The sequence below is a fragment of the Leiobunum rupestre genome, chromosome 3 (assembly GCF_980474605.1).
Source record: "Leiobunum rupestre chromosome 3, qqLeiRupe1.1.hap1, whole genome shotgun sequence".
Classification (NCBI taxonomy): Eukaryota; Metazoa; Arthropoda; class Arachnida; order Opiliones; family Sclerosomatidae; genus Leiobunum; species Leiobunum rupestre.
Window position 1 is genome coordinate 57,835,177 of NC_143386.1, and position 23,798 is coordinate 57,858,974.

General features: G+C 37.6%; 1 protein-coding gene across 1 annotated transcript in view; it reads right to left on the reverse strand.

The window, feature by feature from the left end:
• LOC149953105 (acetylcholinesterase-like) overlaps nt 1–18,160 on the reverse strand; it is a 78,786-nt gene extending 60,626 nt beyond the window's left edge. Inside the window, exon 1 of the mRNA XM_090170232.1 lies at nt 18,131–18,160. The gene's annotated coding sequence lies outside the window, so the exon portion shown is untranslated. The remainder of the gene's footprint in view (nt 1–18,130) is intronic.
• Nucleotides 18,161–23,798: the final 5,638 nt, after the last annotated feature.

Here is a 23,798-nt window from a genome sequence, read left to right on the forward strand (position 1 = left end):
AAAAATAATACGGTACGCGAAAAGCAAAACTCGAAAGAATACCGAAAATAATACGGTACGCGAAAAGCAAAACTCGAAAGAATATTGAAAAATATTACGGTACGCGAAAAGCAAAACTCGAAAGAATATTGAAAAATAATACGGTACGCGAAAAGCAAAACTCGAAAGAATACCGAAAATAATACGGTACGCGAAAAGCAAAACTCGAAAGAATATTGAAAAATAATACCGTACGCGAAAAGCAAAACTTGAAAGAATACAGATAAATAATACGGTACGCGAAAAGCAAAACTCGAAAGAATACCGAAAAATAATAAGTACGCGAAAAGCAAAACTCGAAAGAATACCGAAAAATAATACGGTACGCGAAAAGCAAAACTCGAAAGAATACCGAAATTAATACGGTACGCGAAAAGCAAAACTCGAAAGAATATTGAAAAATAATACGGTACGCGAAAAGCAAAACTCGAAAGAATATTGAAAAAATAATACGGTACGCGAAAAGAAAAACTCGAAAGAATACCGAAAAGTAATACGGTACGCGAAAAGCAAAACTCGAAAGAATACCGAAAAGTAATACGGTACGCGAAAAGCAAAACTCGAAAGAATATTGCAAAATAGTACGGTACGCGAAAAGCAAAACTCGAAAGAATACCGAAAATAATACGGTACGCGAAAAGCAAAACTCGAAAGAATACCGAAAAATAATACGGTAAAGAATACGGGTGAAAAGCAAAACTCGCTAACTTTCAATACGTGAAAGAAAACCGAAATATAATATGGTACGCGAAAAGAAAAACTCGAAAGGATAAAGATAAATAATGCGGTACGCGAAAAGCAAAACTCGAAAGAATACCGAAAAATAATACGGTACGCGAAAAGCAAAACTCGAAAGAATACCGAAAATAATACGGTACGCGAAAAGCAAAACTCGAAAGAATATTGAAAAATATTACGGTACGCGAAAAGCAAAACTCGAAAGAATATTGAAAAATAATACGGTACGCGAAAAGCAAAACTCGAAAGAATACCGAAAATAATACGGTACGCGAAAAGCAAAACTCGAAAGAATATTGAAAAATAATACCGTACGCGAAAAGCAAAACTTGAAAGAATACAGATAAATAATACGGTACGCGAAAAGCAAAACTCGAAAGAATACCGAAAAATAATAAGTACGCGAAAAGCAAAACTCGAAAGAATACCGAAAAATAATACGGTACGCGAAAAGCAAAACTCGAAAGAATACCGAAATTAATACGGTACGCGAAAAGCAAAACTCGAAAGAATATTGAAAAATAATACGGTACGCGAAAAGCCAAACTCGAAAGAATATTGAAAAAATAATACGGTACGCGAAAAGAAAAACTCGAAAGAATACCGAAAAGTAATACGGTACGCGAAAAGCAAAACTCGAAAGAATACCGAAAAGTAATACGGTACGCGAAAAGCAAAACTCGAAAGAATATTGCAAAATAGTACGGTACGCGAAAAGCAAAACTCGAAAGAATACCGAAAATAATACGGTACGCGAAAAGCAAAACTCGAAAGAATACCGAAAAATAATACGGTAAAGAATACGGGTGAAAAGCAAAACTCGCTAACTTTCAATACGTGAAAGAAAACCGAAATATAATATGGTACGCGAAAAGAAAAACTCGAAAAGATAAAGATAAATAATGCGGTACGCGAAAAGCAAAACTCGAAAGAATACCGAAAAATAATACGGTACGCGAAAAGCAAAACTCGAAAGAATACCGAAAAATAATACGGTACGCGAAAAGAAAAACTCGAAAGAATAAAGATAAATAATACGGTACGCGAAAAGCAAAACTCGAAAGAATACCGAAAAATAATACGGTACGCGAAAAGCAAAACTCGAAAGAATACCGAAAAATAATACGGTACGCGAAAAGAAAAACTTGAAAGAATAAAGATTAATAATACGGTACGCGAAAAGCAAAACTCGAAAGAATACCGAAAAATAATACGGTACGCGAAAAGCAAAACTCGAAAGATTACCGAAAATAATACGGTACGCGAAAAGCCAAACTCGAAAGAATATTGAAAAATAATACGGTACGCGAAAAGCAAAACTTGAAAGAATACAGATAAATAATACGGTACGTGAAAAGCAAAACTCGAAAGAATACCGAAAAATAATAAGTACGCGAAAAGCAAAACTCGAAAGAATACCGAAAAATAATACGGTACGCGAAAAGCAAAACTCGAAAGAATACCGAAAAATAATAAGTACGCGAAAAGCAAAACTCGAAAGAATACCGAAAAATAATACGGTACGCGAAAAGCAAAACTCGAAAGAATACCGAAAATAATACGGTACGCGAAAAGCCAAACTCGAAAGAATATTGAAAAATAATACGGTACGCGAAAAGCAAAACTTGAAAGAATACAGATAAATAATACGGTACGCGAAAAGCAAAACTCGAAAGAATACCGAAAAATAATAAGGTAAAGAATACGGGCGAAAAGCAAAACTCGCTAACTTTCAATGCGGGAAAGAATACCGAAAAATAATACGGTACGCGAAAAGCAAAACTCGAAAGAATACCGAAAAATAATACGGTACGCGAAAAGAAAAACTCGAAAGAATAAAGATAAATAATACGGTACGCGAAAAGCAAAACTCGAAAGAATACCGAAAAATAATACGGTACGCGAAAAGCAAAACTCGAAAGAATACCGAAAAATAATACGGTACGCGAAAAGCAAAACTCGAAAGAATACTGAAAAATAATACGGTCCGCGAAAAGCAAAACTCGAAGGAATACCGACAATAATACGGTACGCGAAAAGCCAAACTCGAAAGAATATTGAAAAATAATACGGTACGCGAAAAGCAAAACTTGAAAGAATACAGATAAATAATACGGTACGCGAAAAGCAAAACTCGAAAGAATACCGAAAAATAAAACGGTAAAGAATACGGGCGAAAAGCAAAACTCGCTAACTTTCAATGCGGGAAAGAATACCGAAAAATAATACGGTACGCGAAAAGCAAAAATCGAAAGAATACCGAAAAATAATACGGTACGCGAAAAGAAAAACTCGAAAGAATAAAGATAAATAATACGGTAGGCGAAAAGCAAAACTCGAAAGAATACCGAAAAATAATAAGTACGCGAAAAGCAAAACTCGAAAGAATACCGAAAAATAATACGGTACGCGAAAAGCAAAACTCGAAAGAATACCGAAAAATAATAAGTACGCGAAAAGCAAAACTCGAAAGAATACCGAAAATAATACGGTACGCGAAAAGCAAAACTCGAAAGAATATTGAAAAATAATACGGTACGCGAAAAGCAAAACTCGAAAGAATACCGAAAATAATACGGTACGCGAAAAGCAAAACTCGAAAGAATATTGAAAAATAATACGGTACGCGAAAAGCAAAACTTGAAAGAATACAGATAAATAATGCGATACGCGAAAAGCAAAACTCGAAAGAATACCGAAAAATAATAAGTACGCGAAAAGCAAAACTCGAAAGAATACCGAAAAATAATACGGTACGCGAAAAGCAAAACTCGAAAGAATACCGAAAATAATACGGTACGCGAAAAGCAAAACTCGAAAGAATATTGAAAAATATTACGGTACGCGAAAAGCCAAACTCGAAAGAATATTGAAAAATAATACGGTACGCGAAAAGCAAAACTCGAAAGAATACCGAAAATAATACGGTACGCGAAAAGCAAAACTCGAAAGAATATTGAAAAATAATACGGTACGCGAAAAGCAAAACTTGAAAGAATACAGATAATAAATACGGTACGCGAAAAGCAAAACTCGAAAGAATACCGAAAAATAATAAGTACGCGAAAAGCAAAACTCGAAAATATACCGAAAAATAATACGGTACGCGAAAAGCAAAACTCGAAAGAATACCGAAATTAATACGGTACGCGAAAAGCAAAACTCGAAAGAATATTGAAAAATAATACGGTACGCGAAAAGCAAAACTTGAAAGAATATTGAAAAAATAATACGGTACGCGAAAAGAAAAACTCGAAAGAATACCGAAAAGTAATACGGTACGCGAAAAGCAAAACTCGAAAGAATACCGAAAAGTAATACGGTACGCGAAAAGCAAAACTCGAAAGAATATTGCAAAATAGTACGGTACGCGAAAAGCAAAACTCGAAAGAATACCGAAATATAATACGGTACGCGAAAAGCAAAACTCGAAAGAATACCGAAAAATAATACGGTAAAGAATACGGGTGAAAAGCAAAACTCGCTAACTTTCAATACGTGAAAGAAAACCGAAATATAATATGGTACGCGAAAAGAAAAACTCGAAAGGATAAAGATAAATAATGCGGTACGCGAAAAGCAAAACTCGAAAGAATACCGAAAAATAATACGGTACGCGAAAAGCAAAACTCGAAAGAATACCGAAAAATAATACGGTACGCGAAAAGAAAAACTCGAAAGAATAAAGATAAATAATACGGTACGCGAAAAGCAAAACTCGAAAGAATACCGAAAAATAATACGGTACGCGAAAAGCAAAACTCGAAAGAATACCGAAAAATAATACGGTACGCGAAAAGAAAAACTCGAAAGAATAAAGATTAATAATACGGTACGCGAAAAGCAAAACTCGAAAGAATACCGAAAAATAATACGGTACGCGAAAAGCAAAACTCGAAAGAATACCGAAAATAATACGGTACGCGAAAAGCCAAACTCGAAAGAATATTGAAAAATAATACGGTACGCGAAAAGCAAAACTTGAAAGAATACAGATAAATAATACGGTACGCGAAAAGCAAAACTCGAAAGAATACCGAAAAATAATAAGTACGCGAAAAGCAAAACTCGAAAGAATACCGAAAAATAATACGCTACGCGAAAAGCAAAACTCGAAAGAATACCGAAAAATAATAAGTACGCGAAAAGCAAAACTCGAAAGAATACCGAAAAATAATACGGTACGCGAAAAGCAAAACTCGAAAGAATACCGAAAATAATACGGTACGCGAAAAGCCAAACTCGAAAGAATATTGAAAAATAATACGGTACGCGAAAAGCAAAACTTGAAAGAATACAGATAAATAATACGGTACGCGAAAAGCAAAACTCGAAAGAATACCGAAAAATAATACGGTAAAGAATACGGGCGAAAAGCAAAACTCGCTAACTTTCAATGCGGGAAAGAATACCGAAAAATAATACGGTACGCGAAAAGCAAAACTCGAAAGAATACCGAAAAATAATACGGTACGCGAAAAGAAAAACTCGAAAGAATAAAGATAAATAATACGGTACGCGAAAAGCAAAACTCGAAAGAATACCGAAAAATAATACGGTACGCGAAAAGCAAAACTCGAAAGAATACCGAAAAATAATACGGTACGCGCAAAGAAAAACTCGAAAGAATAAAGATAAATAATACGGTACGCGAAAAGCAAAACTCGAAAGAATACTGAAAAATAATACGGTACGCGAAAAGCAAAACTCGAAGGAATACCGACAATAATACGGTACGCGAAAAGCCAAACTCGAAAGAATATTGAAAAATAATACGGTACGCGAAAAGCAAAACTTGAAAGAATACAGATAAATAATACGGTACGCGAAAAGCAAAACTCGAAAGAATACCGAAAAATAAAACGGTAAAGAATACGGGCGAAAAGCAAAACTCGCTAACTTTCAATGCGGGAAAGAATACCGAAAAATAATACGGTACGCGAAAAGCAAAAATCGAAAGAATACCGAAAAATAATACGGTACGCGAAAAGAAAAACTCGAAAGAATAAAGATAAATAATACGGTACGCGAAAAGCAAAACTCGAAAGAATACCGAAAAATAATACGGTACGCGAAAAGCAAAACTCGAAAGAATACCGAAAAATATTACGGTACCCGAAAAGAAAAACTCGAAAGAATAAAGATAAATAATACGGTACGCGAAAAGCAAAACTCGAAAGAATACCGAAAAATAATACGGTACGCGAAAAGCAAAACTCGAAAGAATACCGAAAAATAATACGGAACGCGAAAAGCAAAACTCGAAAGAATACCGAAAATAATACGGTACGCGAAAAGCAAAACTCGAAAGAATACCGAAAAATAATACGGTAAAGAATACGGGCGAAAAGCAAAACTCGCTAACTTTCAATGCGGGAAAGAATACCGAAAAATAATACGGTACGCGAAAAGCAAAACTCGAAAGAATACCGAAAAATAATACGGTACGCGAAAAGCAAAACTCGAAAGAATAAAGATAACAAATACGGTACGCGAAAAGCAAAACTCGAAAGAATACCGAAAAATAATACGGAACGCGAAAAGCAAAACTCGAAAGAATACCGAAAATAATACGGTACGCGAAAAGCAAAACTCGAAAGAATACCGAAAAATAATACGGTAAAGAATACGGGCGAAAAGCAAAACTCGCTAACTTTCAATGCGGGAAAGAATACCGAAAAATAATACGGTACGCGAAAAGCAAAACTCGAAAGAATACCGAAAAATAATACGGTACGCGAAAAGAAAAACTCGAAAGAATAAAGATAACAAATACGGTACGCGAAAAGCAAAACTCGAAAGAATACCGAAAAATAATACGGTACGCGAAAAGCAAAACTCGAAAGAATACCGAAAATAATACGGTACGCGAAATGCCAAACTCGAAAGAATATTGAAAAATAATACGGTACGCGAAAAGCAAAACTTGAAAGAATACAGATAAATAATACGGTACGCGAAAAGCAAAACTCGAAAGAATACCAAAAAATAATACGGTAAAGAATACGGGCGAAAAGAAAAACTCGCTAACTTTCAATGCGGGAAAGAATACCGAAAAATAATACGGTACGCGAAAAGCAAAACTCGAAAGAATACCGAAAAATAATACGGTACGCGAAAAGAAAAACTCGAAAGAATAAAGATAAATAATGCGGTACGCGAAAAGCCAAACTCGAAAGAATACCGAAAAATAATACGGTACGCGAAAAGCAAAACTCGAAAGAATACCGAAAAATAATATGGTACGCGAAAAGAAAAACTCGAAAGGATAAAGATAAATAATGCGGTACGCGAAAAGCAAAACTCGAAAGAATACCGAAAAATAATACGGTACGCGAAAAGCAAAACTCGAAAGAATACCGAAAAATAATACGGTACGCGAAAAGAAAAACTCGAAAGAATAAAGATAAATAATACGGTACGCGAAATGCCAAACTCGAAAGAATATTGAAAAATAATACGGTACGCGAAAAGCAAAACTCGAAAGAATACCGAAAATAATACGGTACGCGAAAAGAAAAACTCGAAAGAATACCGAAAAATAATACGGTACGCGAAAAGCAAAACTCGAAAGAATACCGAAAAATAATACGGTACGCGAAAAGAAAATCTCGAAAGAATAAAGATTAATAATACGGTAAGCGAAAAGCCAAACTCGAAAGAATATTGAAAAATAATACGGTACGCGAAAAGCAAAACTCGAAAGAATACCGAAAATAATACGGTACGCGAAAAGCAAAACTCGAAAGAATATTTAAAAATAATACGGTACGCGAAAAGCAAAACTTGAAAGAATACAGATAAATAATACGGTACGCGAAAAGCAAAACTCGAAAGAATACCGAAAAATAATAAGTACGCGAAAAGCAAAACTCGAAAGAATACCGAAAAATAATACGGTACGCGAAAAGCAAAACTCGAAAGAATACCGAAATTAATACGGTACGCGAAAAGCAAAACTCGAAAGAATATTGAAAAATAATACGGTACGCGAAAAGCAAAACTCGAAAGAATATTGAAAAAATAATACGGTACGCGAAAAGAAAAACTCGAAAGAATACCGAAAAGTAATACGGTACGCGAAAAGCAAAACTCGAAAGAATATTGCAAAATAGTACGGTACGCGAAAAGCAAAACTCGAAAGAATACCGAAAAATAATACGGTACGCGAAAAGCCAAACTCGAAAGAATACCGAAAAATAATACGGTAAAGAATACAGGTGAAAAGCAAAACTCGCTAACTTTCAATACGTGAAAGAAAACCGAAATATAATATGGTACGCGAAAAGAAAAACTCGAAAGGATAAAGATAAATAATGCGGTACGCGAAAAGCAAAACTCGAAAGAATACCGAAAAATAATACGGTTCGCGAAAAGCAAAACTCGAAAGAATACCGAAAAATAATACGGTACGCGAAAAGAAAAACTCGAAAGAATAAAGATAAATAATACGGTACGCGAAAAGCAAAACTCGAAAGAATACCGAAAAATAATACGGTACGCGAAAAGCAAAACTCGAAAGAATACCGAAAAATAATACGGTACGCGAAAAGAAAAACTCGAAAGAATAAAGATAAATATAATACGGTACGCGAAAAGCAAAACTCGAAAGAATACCGAAAAATAATACGGTACGCGAAAAGCAAAACTCGAAAGAATACCGAAAATAATACGGTACGCGAAAAGCCAAACTCGAAAGAATATTGAAAAATAATACGGTACGCGAAAAGCAAAACTCGAAAGAATACCGAAAATAATACGGTACGCGAAAAGCCAAACTCGAAAGAATATTGAAAAATAATACGGTACGCGAAAAGCAAAACTTGAAAGAATACAGATAAATAATACGGTACGCGAAAAGCAAAACTCGAAAGAATACCGAAAAATAATAAGTACGCGAAAAGCAAAACTCGAAAGAATACCGAAAAATAATACGGTACGCGAAAAGCAAAACTCGAAAGAATACCGAAAAAAAATAAGTACGCGAAAAGCAAAACTCGAAAGAATACCGAAAAATAATACGGTACGCGAAAAGCAAAACTCGAAAGAATACCGAAAATAATACGGTACGCGAAAAGCAAAACTCGAAAGAATATTGAAAAATTTTACGGTACGCGAAAAGCAAAACTCGAAAGAATATTGAAAAATAATACGGTACGCGAAAAGCAAAACTCGAAAGAATACCGAAAATAATACGGTACGCGAAAAGCAAAACTCGAAAGAATATTGAAAAATAATACGGTACGCGAAAAGCAAAACTTGAAAGAATACAGATAAATAATACGGTACGCGAAAAGCAAAACTCGAAAGAATACCGAAAAATAATAAGTACGCGAAAAGCAAAACTCGAAAGAATACCGAAAAATAATACGGTACGCGAAAAGCAAAACTCGAAAGAATACAGATAAATAATACGGTACGCGAAAAGCAAAACTCGAAAGAATACCGAAAAATAATAAGTACGCGAAAAGCAAAACTCGAAAGAATACCGAAAAATAATACGGTACGCGAAAAGCAAAACTCGAAAGAATACCGAAATTAATACGGTACGCGAAAAGCAAAACTCGAAAGAATATTGAAAAATAATACGGTACGCGAAAAGCAAAACTCGAAAGAATATTGAAAAAATAATACGGTACGCGAAAAGAAAAACTCGAAAGAATACCGAAAAGTAATACGGTACGCGAAAAGCAAAACTCGAAAGAATACCGAAAAGTAATACGGTACGCGAAAAGCAAAACTCGAAAGAATATTGCAAAATAGTACGGTACGCGAAAAGCAAAACTCGAAAGAATACCGAAAAATAATACGGTACGCGAAAAGCAAAACTCGAAAGAATACCGAAAAATAATACGGTAAAGAATACGGGTGAAAAGCAAAACTCGCTAACTTTCAATACGTGAAAGAAAACCGAAATATAATATGGTACGCGAAAAGAAAAACTCGAAAGGATAAAGATAAATAATGCGGTACGCGAAAAGCAAAACTCGAAAGAATACCGAAAAATAATACGGTACGCGAAAAGAAAAACTCGAAAGAATAAAGATAAATAATACGGTACGCGAAAAGCAAAACTCGAAAGAATACCGAAAAATAATACGGTACGCGAAAAGCAAAACTCGAAAGAATACCGAAAAATAATACGGTACGCGAAAAGCAAAACTCGAAAGAATACCGAAAATAATACGGTACGCGAAAAGCCAAACTCGAAAGAATATTGAAAAATAATACGGTACGCGAAAAGCAAAACTCGAAAGAATACCGAAAATAATACGGTACGCGAAAAGCCAAACTCGAAAGAATATTGAAAAATAATACGGTACGCGAAAAGCAAAACTTGAAAGAATACAGATAAATAATACGGTACGCGAAAAGCAAAACTCGAAAGAATACCGAAAAATAATAAGTACGCGAAAAGCAAAACTCGAAAGAATACCGAAAAATAATACGGTACGCGAAAAGCAAAACTCGAAAGAATACCGAAAAAAAATAAGTACGCGAAAAGCAAAACTCGAAAGAATACCGAAAAATAATACGGTACGCGAAAAGCAAAACTCGAAAGAATACCGAAAATAATACGGTACGCGAAAAGCAAAACTCGAAAGAATATTGAAAAATTTTACGGTACGCGAAAAGCAAAACTCGAAAGAATATTGAAAAATAATACGGTACGCGAAAAGCAAAACTCGAAAGAATACCGAAAATAATACGGTACGCGAAAAGCAAAACTCGAAAGAATATTGAAAAATAATACGGTACGCGAAAAGCAAAACTTGAAAGAATACAGATAAATAATACGGTACGCGAAAAGCAAAACTCGAAAGAATACCGAAAAATAATAAGTACGCGAAAAGCAAAACTCGAAAGAATACCGAAAAATAATACGGTACGCGAAAAGCAAAACTCGAAAGAATACAGATAAATAATACGGTACGCGAAAAGCAAAACTCGAAAGAATACCGAAAAATAATAAGTACGCGAAAAGCAAAACTCGAAAGAATACCGAAAAATAATACGGTACGCGAAAAGCAAAACTCGAAAGAATACCGAAATTAATACGGTACGCGAAAAGCAAAACTCGAAAGAATATTGAAAAATAATACGGTACGCGAAAAGCAAAACTCGAAAGAATATTGAAAAAATAATACGGTACGCGAAAAGAAAAACTCGAAAGAATACCGAAAAGTAATACGGTACGCGAAAAGCAAAACTCGAAAGAATACCGAAAAGTAATACGGTACGCGAAAAGCAAAACTCGAAAGAATATTGCAAAATAGTACGGTACGCGAAAAGCAAAACTCGAAAGAATACCGAAAAATAATACGGTACGCGAAAAGCAAAACTCGAAAGAATACCGAAAAATAATACGGTAAAGAATACGGGTGAAAAGCAAAACTCGCTAACTTTCAATACGTGAAAGAAAACCGAAATATAATATGGTACGCGAAAAGAAAAACTCGAAAGGATAAAGATAAATAATGCGGTACGCGAAAAGCAAAACTCGAAAGAATACCGAAAAATAATACGGTACGCGAAAAGCAAAACTCGAAAGAATACCGAAAAATAATACGGTACGCGAAAAGAAAAACTCGAAAGAATAAAGATAAATAATACGGTACGCGAAAAGCAAAACTCGAAAGAATACCGAAAAATAATACGGTACGCGAAAAGCAAAACTCGAAAGAATACCGAAAAATAATACGGTACGCGAAAAGAAAAACTCGAAAGAATAAAGATAAATAATACGGTACGCGAAAAGCAAAACTCGAAAGAATACCGAAAAATAATACGGTACGCGAAAAGCAAAACTCGAAAGAATACCGAAAATAATACGGTACGCGAAAAGCCAAACTCGAAAGAATATTGAAAAATAATACGGTACGCGAAAAGCAAAACTTGAAAGAAAACAGATAAATAATACGGTACGCGAAAAGCAAAACTCGAAAGAATACCGAAAAATAATAAGTACGCGAAAAGCAAAACTCGAAGGAATACCGAAAAATAATACGGTACGCGAAAAGCAAAACTCGAAAGAATACCGAAAAATAATAAGTACGCGAAAAGCAAAACTCGAAAGAATACCGAAAAATAATACGGTACGCGAAAAGCAAAACTCGAAAGAATACCGAAAATAATACGGTACGCGAAAAGCAAAACTCGAAAGAATATTGAAAAATATTACGGTACGCGAAAAGCAAAACTCGAAAGAATATTGAAAAATAATACGGTACGCGAAAAGCAAAACTCGAAAGAATACCGAAAATAATACGGTACGCGAAAAGCAAAACTCGAAAGAATATTTAAAAATAATACGGTACGCGAAAAGCAAAACTTGAAAGAATACAGATAAATAATACGGTACGCGAAAAGCAAAACTCGAAAGAATACCGAAAAATAATAAGTACGCGAAAAGCAAAACTCGAAAGAATACCGAAAAATAATACGGTACGCGAAAAGCAAAACTCGAAAGAATACCGAAATTAATACGGTACGCGAAAAGCAAAACTCGAAAGAATATTGAAAAATAATACGGTACGCGAAAAGCAAAACTCGAAATAATATTGAAAAAATAATATGGTACGCGAAAAGAAAAACTCGAAAGAATACCGAAAAGTAATACGGTACGCGAAAAGCAAAACTCGAAAGAATATTGCAAAATAGTACGGTACGCGAAAAGCAAAACTCGAAAGAATACCGAAAAATAATACGGTACGCGAAAAGCCAAACTCGAAAGAATACCGAAAAATAATACGGTAAAGAATACAGGTGAAAAGCAAAACTCGCTAACTTTCAATACGTGAAAGAAAACCGAAATATAATATGGTACGCGAAAAGAAAAACTCGAAAGGATAAAGATAAATAATGCGGTACGCGAAAAGCAAAACTCGAAAGAATACCGAAAAATAATACGGTTCGCGAAAAGCAAAACTCGAAAGAATACCGAAAAATAATACGGTACGCGAAAAGAAAAACTCGAAAGAATAAAGATAAATAATACGGTACGCGAAAAGCAAAACTCGAAAGAATACCGAAAAATAATACGGTACGCGAAAAGCAAAACTCGAAAGAATACCGAAAAATAATACGGTACGCGAAAAGAAAAACTCGAAAGAATAAAGATAAATAATACGGTACGCGAAAAGCAAAACTCGAAAGAATACCGAAAAATAATACGGTACGCGAAAAGCAAAACTCGAAAGAATACCGAAAATAATACGGTACGCGAAAAGCCAAACTCGAAAGAATATTGAAAAATAATACGGTACGCGAAAAGCAAAACTCGAAAGAATACCGAAAATAATACGGTACGCGAAAAGCCAAACTCGAAAGAATATTGAAAAATAATACGGTACGCGAAAAGCAAAACTTGAAAGAATACAGATAAATAATACGGTACGCGAAAAGCAAAACTCGAAAGAATACCGAAAAATAATAAGTACGCGAAAAGCAAAACTCGAAAGAATACCGAAAAATAATACGGTACGCGAAAAGCAAAACTCGAAAGAATACCGAAAAATAATAAGTACGCGAAAAGCAAAACTCGAAAGAATACCGAAAAATAATACGGTACGCGAAAAGCAAAACTCGGAAGAATACCGAAAATAATACGGTACGCGAAAAGCAAAACTCGAAAGAATATTGAAAAATTTTACGGTACGCGAAAAGCAAAACTCGAAAGAATATTGAAAAATAATACGGTACGCGAAAAGCAAAACTCGAAAGAATACCGAAAATAATACGGTACGCGAAAAGCAAAACTCGAAAGAATATTGAAAAATAATACGGTACGCGAAAAGCAAAACTTGAAACGATACAGATAAATAATACGGTACGCGAAAAGCAAAACTCGAAAGAATACCGAAAAATAATAAGTACGCGAAAAGCAAAACTCGAAAGAATACCGAAAAATAATACGGTACGCGAAAAGCAAAACTCGAAAGAATACCGAAATTAATACGGTACGCGAAAAGCAAAACTCGAAAGAATATTGAAAAATAATACGGTACGCGAAAAGAAAAACTCGAAAGAATACCGAAAAGTAATACGGTACGCGAAAAGCAAAACTCGAAAGAATATTGCAAAATAGTACGGTACGCGAAAAGCAAAACTCGAAAGAATACCGAAAAATAATACGGTACGCGAAAAGCAAAACTCGAAAGAATACCGAAAAATAATACGGTACGCGAAAAGCAAAACTCGAAAGAATACCGAAAAATAATACTGTACGCGAAAAGCAAAACTCGAAAGAATACCGAAAAATAATACGGTAATGAATACGGGTGAAAAGCAAAACTCGCTAACTTTCAATACGTGAAAGAAAACCGAAATATAATATGGTACGCGAAAAGAAAAACTCGAAAGGATAAAGATAAATAATGCGGTACGCGAAAAGCAAAACTCGAAAGAATACCGAAAAATAATACGGTACGCGAAAAGAATAACTCCTAACTTTCCATACGCGTTTTTCTCGGCTAACTTTGCTTACTTTGGAGCCTTTATAATTGTTGGCCGGGGAGTAATTAGCGGCTGCCGGAGGGCGAAAACCTTGGGGGCAACCGGAACGGGTTCAAGAGGGCGAGCGAGAGACCGAGAGCGAGGGGGGAGAAAAGTTAGGGGACGGTCGACGATCGGTCCACGGAAGCCACAAACACACAAACATTGAGGATTATATATAAGACTAGCCGAGAAGCCCGCCTTACAGGTGGGCCCTCAGCTAGTTGTGTGTTTTGAGGCACTCCACTCCAACCCCTTTTTCCCATGGGATAATTTCCTTGGCACCCTTTTCCCCATAGTCGATCCACTGCAGTAAGGCACCCTCCCCCTTTTACCCATGCGAGAATTTCGGTGACACCCTTTACCCAATAGTCGAACCACCGCAGTAAGGCCCTTCCTCCCCTTTTTCCCATGTGATAATTACCGTTCCTCCCCTTTTTTCCCATGTTATGATTACCGTGGTACCCACCTCCCCCTTTATCCCATGTGATAATTACAGTGGTGCTCTTTTACCCATAGTAAAACCACCGCTGTAAGGCCCTTCCTCCCCCTTTTCCCCATGTCATAATTACCGTGGTACCCCCTCTCCGCTTTTCCCATGTGATAATTACCGTGGTGCTCTTTTACCCATAGTAAAACCACCGCAGTAAGGCCCTTCCTCCCCCTTTTCCCCATGTCATAATTACCGTGGTACCCCCTCTCCGCTTTTCCCATGTGATAATTACCGTGGTGCTCTTTTACCCATAGTAAAACCACCGCAGTAAGGCCCTTCCTCCCCCTTTTCCCCATGTCATAATTACCGTGGTACCCCCTCTCCGCTTTTCCCATGTGATAATTACCGTGGTGCTCTTTTACCCATAGTAAAACCACCGCAGTAAGGCCCTTCCTCCCCCTTTTCCCCATGTCATAATTACCGTGGTACCCCCTCTCCGCTTTTCCCATGTGAAAATTACCGTGGTGCTCTTTTACCCATAGTAAAACCACCGCAGTAAGGCCCTTCCTCCCCCTTTTCCCCATGTCATAATTACCGTGGTACCCCCTCTCCGCTTTTCCCATGTGATAATTACCGTGGTGCTCTTTTACCCATAGTAAAACCACCGCAGTAAGGCCCTTCCTCCCCCTTTTCCCCATGTCATAATTACCGTGGTACCCCCTCTCCGCTTTTCCCATGTGATAATTACCGTGGTGCTCTTTTACCCATAGTAAAACCACCGCAGTAAGGCCCTTCCTCCCCCTTTTCCCCATGTCATAATTACCGTGGTACCCCCTCTCCGCTTTTCCCATGTGATAATTACCGTGGTGCTCTTTTACCCATAGTAAAACCACCGCAGTAAGGCCCTTCCTCCCCCTTTTCCCCATGTCATAATTACCGTGGTACCCCCTCTCCGCTTTTCCCATGTGATAATTACCGTGGTGCTCTTTTACCCATAGTAAAACCACCGCAGTAAGGCCCTTCCTCCCCCTTTTCCCCATGTCATAATTACCGTGGTACCCCCTCTCCGCTTTTCCCATGTGAAAATTACCGGGGTACCCCCTCTCCGTAGTATTTCCCTCCCCCTGTCCAAAGCGAGAATTTCCGTGGTACCCTTTCCCCGCAAAAATAACTCAAACTCGCTGTCGTTCCAAACCTCTCTGTACCCTTTTAAACCCTCTGTATCCAATGGCTGATGCATAAAGACCACGGGACTAACGTACGCCGAGAGACCACGGGACTTTCAAATCGGAAGGAACCCGAAACCCCCCCCCCCCATTTCCGGAACACACAGGCCTTCTGATCAGACTTGGAATTAGCGGGAGTCTTGGGGCCAATGGCTCTTAATAAAAATCAGTGGGCTCTTAAAATAAATCATTCGAACGGGGGTTGCGGGCCACCGGGGCTCTCAATTTAATTAAAAAATATTTATTACACATTTTACGGAAATTTCTGGAACATATTGATTTGTAGCTGTTTTTGAAACTGTTTTCCTACCCTATACGAGAGCGGGATCTAGCGTTATAAATGATTATGTGTGATATTATAATATACTTGCTTGTTTTAAAATTAATAAATGTTATGTAAACGTAACCAATTTTTTCCCCTACCAGTGGCTCTCAATAAAAATAAATTTAAGGGGGTCGGGGGCCCGCAGGGGCCCCGTAAAAAATATCACTATTTCCAAGTCTGCTTCTGATACTACCCCCGAACGACCCCCCCCCCCCCCCCCTCCGAAATTCGCGGCTGCAAGCAAAGACTATGAAACCTTTCATAGTCTTTGCTGCAATAAAGAAAATTTTCGGGTGTATTGCGTGTTGGGAAAAACACGGCCCAACTCTCAGGGGCGACAAATTTTGAGCATTTTTAGAAACTGACATTTGCGTCACTTTAGAAAATTTGTAATAAAAAACTAAAAGACAAATCGGAAATCGAAGCCAACTCGATGCGAAAACGCAAATCGTAGCGTACGTAAAAAAATGCCACGCGACACTCGCGCCCGTAACGCGCGCGCGAAAAGCGTCAGAAAATCGAGAAATAAGTCGCCATAATCGGTTGACGAACCTACCTACCTACCACCCAACCAACAGCTTTTTACACACAATCCTTAGGGATTTGTGTGTATTACGATCACGTACTGTGTAGCCGCTGCCGTACACACGATTGCTCGCGGTACGTTAGTGGTACAAAGGCGATTGATATCTCAATCGGTAGGCACTATTATAGCCTCGACGGGATTTTCGTAATTTTTGGGGTCGGAGCCCGAGAAGTGGGGCATTTGTCCCCTTTAGTGTTTTTGGTCGATTGTCATATTTGAATTTCGTGCCAATTGATACAGGTGTCATCTAACTCGTTCGCGTTTCGCTACCTTATTTCCAAAACCAGGTAACTCGAAAAACTTAGTTTTTATAAAAATTAATTTAAATAAACGTGTTCGCGTTTCGCCACATTATTTACAAAACCAGGTAACTCGAAAAACTTGGTTTTTATAAAAATAAATTTAAATGAACGTGTTCGCGTTTCGCCACCTTATTTCCAGAACCAGGTAACTCGAAAAACTTGGACCTTATTTCCAAAACCAGGTAACTCGAAAAACTTGGACCTTATTTCCAAAACCAGGTAACTCCAAAAACTTGGTTTTTATACAAATTAATTTAAATGAACGTGTTCGCGTTTCGCCGCCTTATTTCCAAAACCAGTTAACTCGAAACGCTTGGTTTTTATACAAATTAATTTAAATGAACGTGTTCGCGTTTCGCCACCTTATTTCCAAAACCAGGTAACTCGGAAAACTTGGTTTTTATAAAAATTAATTTAAATTAACGTGTTCGCGTTTCGCCACCTTATTTCCAAAACCAGTTAACTCGAAACGCTTGGTTTTTATACAAATTAATTTAAATGGACGTGTTCGCGTTTCGCCACCTTATTTCCAAAACCAGGTAACTCGGAAAACTTGGTTTTTATACAAATTAATTTAAATGAACGTGTTCGCGTTCCGCCACCTTATTTCCAAAACCAGGTAACTCGAATAATTCTTTTCCGATAAAATTCCTCTTGGGTTTATTAAGTTAATACATCAGTGGGATTGTGTGTACTCAAATGTCCGTGACATCTTGTTATTATATAGAAACAGCTTTTTATTATATAGATATAAGATTGTGATTTTCAGAGCAATTGCGCAATTAAGATTTAGTTGAGCCTAAAATTATTCTTAAAGTATATACGCTTTTATAACTGTTTCAGTAATTATAGTAACTCAAATCATGGCAATTATTTATTAAATTTATGCTTTTATTTGTTTCTCGCAGTTGCAATATCTACTTTTTGATCGTTCGAAAAGATAATTTGAAAATGTTTGCATTAGTTTACGTAATCTCAAATACTTACATTTCCGCGAAGTCGCGATGTTGACTCAAGCCTGCTAACAGCTTCCAAATGATTGAACTGAAATTTTCCCGATCAAGATCGAATTTACATTTTAATAATATAGCTTAGATTTCCCCCAAAGTGATTGGTCTTTTCCTTTTTTTGGAAGTCTTTGTGAGACTCGTTTGACATGTTTATGGTTTACTTCTCATCGAGTTAAACTTTATCTCTATAATTTAAATAAATATTATGTCGGGAAGCGTTAATCTTGTAAACAGCCGCCCTTGACGCTGCGTTTATAGTCACTGAACCAGGTGCAAAAATGGCTTTTTAGTACCATGATGCTACGAGACAGCCGAAACAACTTGATGAACATCTCAAATCATAAGCCATTCCAGGGTTAATCGATGACGCCATGAGACCGCCGAAACAATTTGATCGAGATCTCAATTCCTTAACTTTCTCCGGCTTGATCCATGATGCTATGAGACCGCTGAAACCACTTTATTTCCATATCCACACTGCGTGCAAATAGGGTTACAACCGGAAAGGAAAAATGGAAATATTTTTCAGCAGTGTTGCCAGGTTATAATGTTAGAGTCGCAGTGCTGTTCAAGCTCGATTTAGAAACTTTCAGCCTGGTTCAGAATCCTTTTAGGAGTTGTTAACCTACTTTTGGTATTTTAGAGAGCCCTTCACGCGTCAGCTGTAGCAGACCATCTATTAAATGGTTTTTAGAACAATCTTTATTATACAAACTTAAATTGGAACTACCAAAAATGACCGTGCACTTATAGATTTCTATATATATTTGAGATTTTTTTTACACTAGTAACCCAAATATTTTCTACAAAATCGGGAGGTCACATGTAAATATTTTATTACGTCACTAGCTATAGTTATTGAAGATAAAGATTTTCGAATTTTAAGTCCACGTGCGAAACGCGCGTGTCAATAAAGTATTAAAAAGCTTAAGAGCTTGACGTAGATAAAAATATTTTATACTTTATTTTTTATGGTTTTATATTATGGAAACAACTATTGAATCTGAAATTTTTATTTCAATAGATATTTCTATAAAAGAAATTAATAAAAATACAACATATCATATGTTGCTCATTCGTCACAAGACACAGCCTTTTTAGTATATTCTTCGCACGTGCGTTTTGCACGTGCGGTAGAAAAACCTATATTCCTCTGGTCGCATTCTTAGACTTGTTAGAGTTAGAGACTGTGACGTAAGAGCTACATTTAAACAAGAAGGCCACGTTACTTTATAAAAACTATTTAATGTTCTTTCAAAATCTAAGCTTTTAGTTTCCTTTAAACCATTTTGCTCGACGTTCGAGTGTTTTATTTAATGCGTTTCAGTAAAAAAAAAACATTTTCTCACCCGCTCTAGGATTTAAAACTTATTTCAACGGTCAACACTTTTATTTAATGTTGTGTTATTGTAAAGTTTAAAAATATCACTGTTTTTTTAACGGTCAAGTTCCATTTCAACGTTATTTCAAATATCAGATTACCGTTAAGTATTATAACACTTATTTGCCGGTTAATTTTACGGCAAAATTTGATACTTTCATATCACTGTAAATGTTAGGATGAAATTACAGTTGGGTTACGGTAATTTCTTAGAGTGTGGGTCGATTTTTTCAAACTCACCTCAGGGTAAGTATCCCACACCAGATCGATTCTTCTTAAATTCATACTACGAATGTCATTCGAACTATGCTTCTTAAATTCATTATCAAAGTACTCTCTCAAAGTCTTAGAGCAACCAGGCTGTATGTATAAAAAACGCGAGAAGAGTTGGAAACCATTAGAATAAGAATGTGAATTTTTGCCCTTTTGGTATTATTAAATACCGGGTGTTTCAAAAGGTTATGCAAAAAATTTAAGGAGTTGTAGGGGGTGAGTTGAGAAGTATGCGTGTTTTTCCCCATTTTCTACGATGAGTTAAAAGAGCGCTAGAGATCATTAAAGTGTGGCCTATAGTTCCTGGAAGTAGGCTGCAACAAGCACTAAACAACTGAACATTGCGGGCTTCCAGTGGTCGACCTACTTCGTTCCAGTTCTGCAAAACGAACAATACGTTTGTAATGAACCAGTCGCAGAAAAGCGCAAGTAAAAAATAAAGTAACGTACCCAGAATGTGCCGGTCTCACGTTATCGTGAGACGGGGATGCGCTGGTTCGAGTACCTTTCCTGGTAGAGACGTTGAGCAGCCAGAGCATTGTCATCTGCTAGTCCATATACGAAATAAATATCCGCCAGTTCTTCCCAAGTGAACTCCACACACAGAAAAATTTATTGTAAATTTTACAGTAAGCTGCGGTCAGCATAGACGCCAGCAGAATGCTGTTAATTTCACAACCAACTCTGTCTGGTTTTTTTTATTGTCATGCTTCCTGTTAAATTTACTGGAAACTGCTGTTTAATAATACAAAGTATTGCGGTTTATTTAACCTTCATTCCAGACGTATTTAATACGGTAAATGCAGGCCGTTTTTACAGTAATATCCAATGTTTGTACAATTCCAGTGTTTGCCGTAGTTTTAGTTATCAAACGTAGTTATTATAGTTAGTCTCGTACTTAATTACTGGTGCATACGTCTCGTCGAAGTCTTCGCCAAACTTCTGGGAGTACCCTTTTGCGACCAGTCGAGCTTTGTGTTGTCTGACGTTTCCATGTTGGTCGAGTTTCACTTTAAAAATCCACCGACATCCAATCGCTTTTCGGTTCGGTGGCAGATCAGTTAACTCCCAGGTCTGTCTTTCTTCTAACGATGCCATCTATTGTTTGGCAGCTTCGATCCATTTTTTCTTCTCTCTAGGATGTAACTTGGAGAGATCTCCCCAGGAAGATGGTTCTCTTGGATAGTCCACCGTGGCCTTGTACGTGAGCCGTTTAGGAGGCACACCTTTTGTGCTTCTTTCCGATCGTTTTGGAATCGATGTGCTCACTACTCCGTTTGTGTCGGCATCTTCCGGGGCTACTTCTTCGGCCGGAGTGATGAGTTAATCTGTTGATACGGTAGTCCCGTTATCCCCTTCGGATTCTGATGCAAGGTTGTCGATGCCATCACCCGTTCCCTCGTCGAACGTAACTGTGCGACTGAAATTAACTTTGCCGGTGCTAGGATTAAGTATGCGATAGCCTTTTGTAGCCGTGCCGTACCCAACCAAAACTCCTTCTATGGCTCGATCCTCCCACTTGACCCGTTTCTCTTTGGGTACGTATGAAAACACCTTACGGCCCAATACCCGTATGTGTCCGATACGAGGCTTTGTCCCATTCCAGAGTTCATAAGGTGTTCGGTCGATTGCTTTGCTGGGTAGACGGTTCTGGTAATACGTCGCCGTCATGACCGCTTCTCCCCAATATCGATCCTCCAGTTTGGCATCCAGTAGCATGCATTTGGCCATCTCTGTCAAGGACCGGTTTTTGCGCTCCGCAACGCCATTCTGTTGAGGGTGATACGGCACGGTCAGTTGGTGTTCGATGCCATTCTCTTTAAGATATTCGTCTAACTCGTGGCTGGTATATTCTCCGCCGTTGTCAGATCGGATTATCTTAGGCTTTCTTTCGAACTTGTTGCTAGCAGCTGCCGTGAATTCTTTGAAAGCCTGGTGGACTGAATCCTTTGTTTTGACCAAGAATGTCTGGGTGAACCTTGAATAGTCATCGATGAACGTGACTATATAACGATTCCCACTGGGTGTAGGCGTTGAAATAGGACCACATACATCTGAGTGGATTAAATCCAACGGCGGCTTTGTCTTCCTTGATGATGTCGGGTAGGGCTTGGAGGTCATCTTCCCTTTGAGGCAACATTCGCAAACCACTGTCCGATTACAACTTGATATCTTGATGCCATCTGCAAGCCCTTTCGTTGCAAGATTCTTGTCCATAACGATATCCCGATGACCCAGTCGTCGATGCCACAAATGAAGACAGTCATTTGGATGAGCGGTGGTACTTATTCTAGCACTCTGCTTTGTTTGCAACTGATAGAGGGCTCCATCCATTTTCGCAACTGCCGCAACGCGTTCGCCTTCCATGATACGGCATTCTTCGTCTTCGAATATCACTTTGTGACCGGTCTTTGTTAGACGGATGACGGACAATAGGCTTCCTCCCAACTTCGGTAGGTAGAGGACGTTTTCAATACGTATGCGACGTACATCTCCGTCTGGTCCCAGGTGGTCGAGGATTCCTTCCCCAATTCCTTCCCCAATTCCTTCAGCCATTACGATTGAATAGTCCGCGAGGTATACCTTCTCTGACGTTAATTGCATTGACGTGAATTTCGTGCGATCGATTGTCATATGACTTGTAGCACCTGAGTCCACATACCATGAAGCGATTGATGTTTTTTTTGAAGCCTTGAAGGCGACGTATTCTTTAACAGACTTTTCCTCTTTGGCGCTTTTACTTCTTTGTCTTCGAGTGGTATCATGATTCGGTTTCTCCTTTGCTAGGGTCTCCTTAACTAGCATCTCCTTATAGAGTTGGCAGTCCTTGATGTGGTGACCCGATCTGTTGCAGTCAAAACACACTCCCCTACGCAACTGACGTGTGTTGCGCTTCTGAGCAGGACCACGATGTGAAGTCGATAATGCGACGTCGGTCTTCTTGGAAGACGTCCTGTCGCCATGCTCCTGACGACGGTTGAACTCGTCAATCACTTTGGCTTTAACGAATTCCAACGTTAAATCCGCTTCCGGTCTAACTTCAAGGGCTGTGACCAAGGCGCTGTAAGACTCCGGTAAGCTACAAAGAAGCATCGCAGTGACGTAGGACTCAGCCATCTGTTCTCCCATACCACGTAACTTCTTGACTATCTCCAGAATCGTAGTAATGTGGTCTTGCATGGACTGTTGACCTTCCTTGAATCGCATTTGATGAATTCGCCTTCATAGGAACAGTTTACTGGTCATGTTGGATTGCTCATGTAACTTCTGCAGAGTTGTCCACATTGCTCGGGCAGTACCTTCGTGTACAATATGGATCAACTGGTCATCTTCCAACGACAGCGCAATGGCAGCTTGGGCCTGCCTATCTCTCTTGTCCCAATCTGCGGGGATATCCGCAGTTACCGTGGGTTTGTCCTTTTCTACAACTTCCCATAGATTGTCCCGGGTGAGCAGCATCTTTAGTTTAAACTTCCGCAGGTGATAGTTAGTGTTGTTGAGCTTGGTGATGAGGGACTTGGAGTCTCTTGAAGCCATACTTACAAAAGCCTGAGACTAACTAAGTACTAAAACACTCAACTAAGGGCTTGGAAGGCCTGTTTCAAATTTGACCATGTCACAGACGCTTTCGCGAGCCTGTCTGACGTACATTTCTGATTATATAAGATTAATTTATTTCTTGATTCAACTATTTTTCAGATCAGTATAATGTTTAAACCAACCAATTAACCAAGAAACAACTGATAAATTCTAATAGTTCAACAATTCTTCTACATCTCTACTTTCCAATATTTTATAGGGCATATGAAATCCAAAGGGAGATTACACTGGAATCCCCATCGTAAATGTAAACTAATTCTAAGAGAAATTAGATTGAAGTCACCTTTTAAATAATTCACACTAATAAAGAAGATATTTCTTGACTAAATAGATAAATGAAACAGTATTTTTAAATTAAAATATGTATTGAGTGTAAGACAAACATCGACCA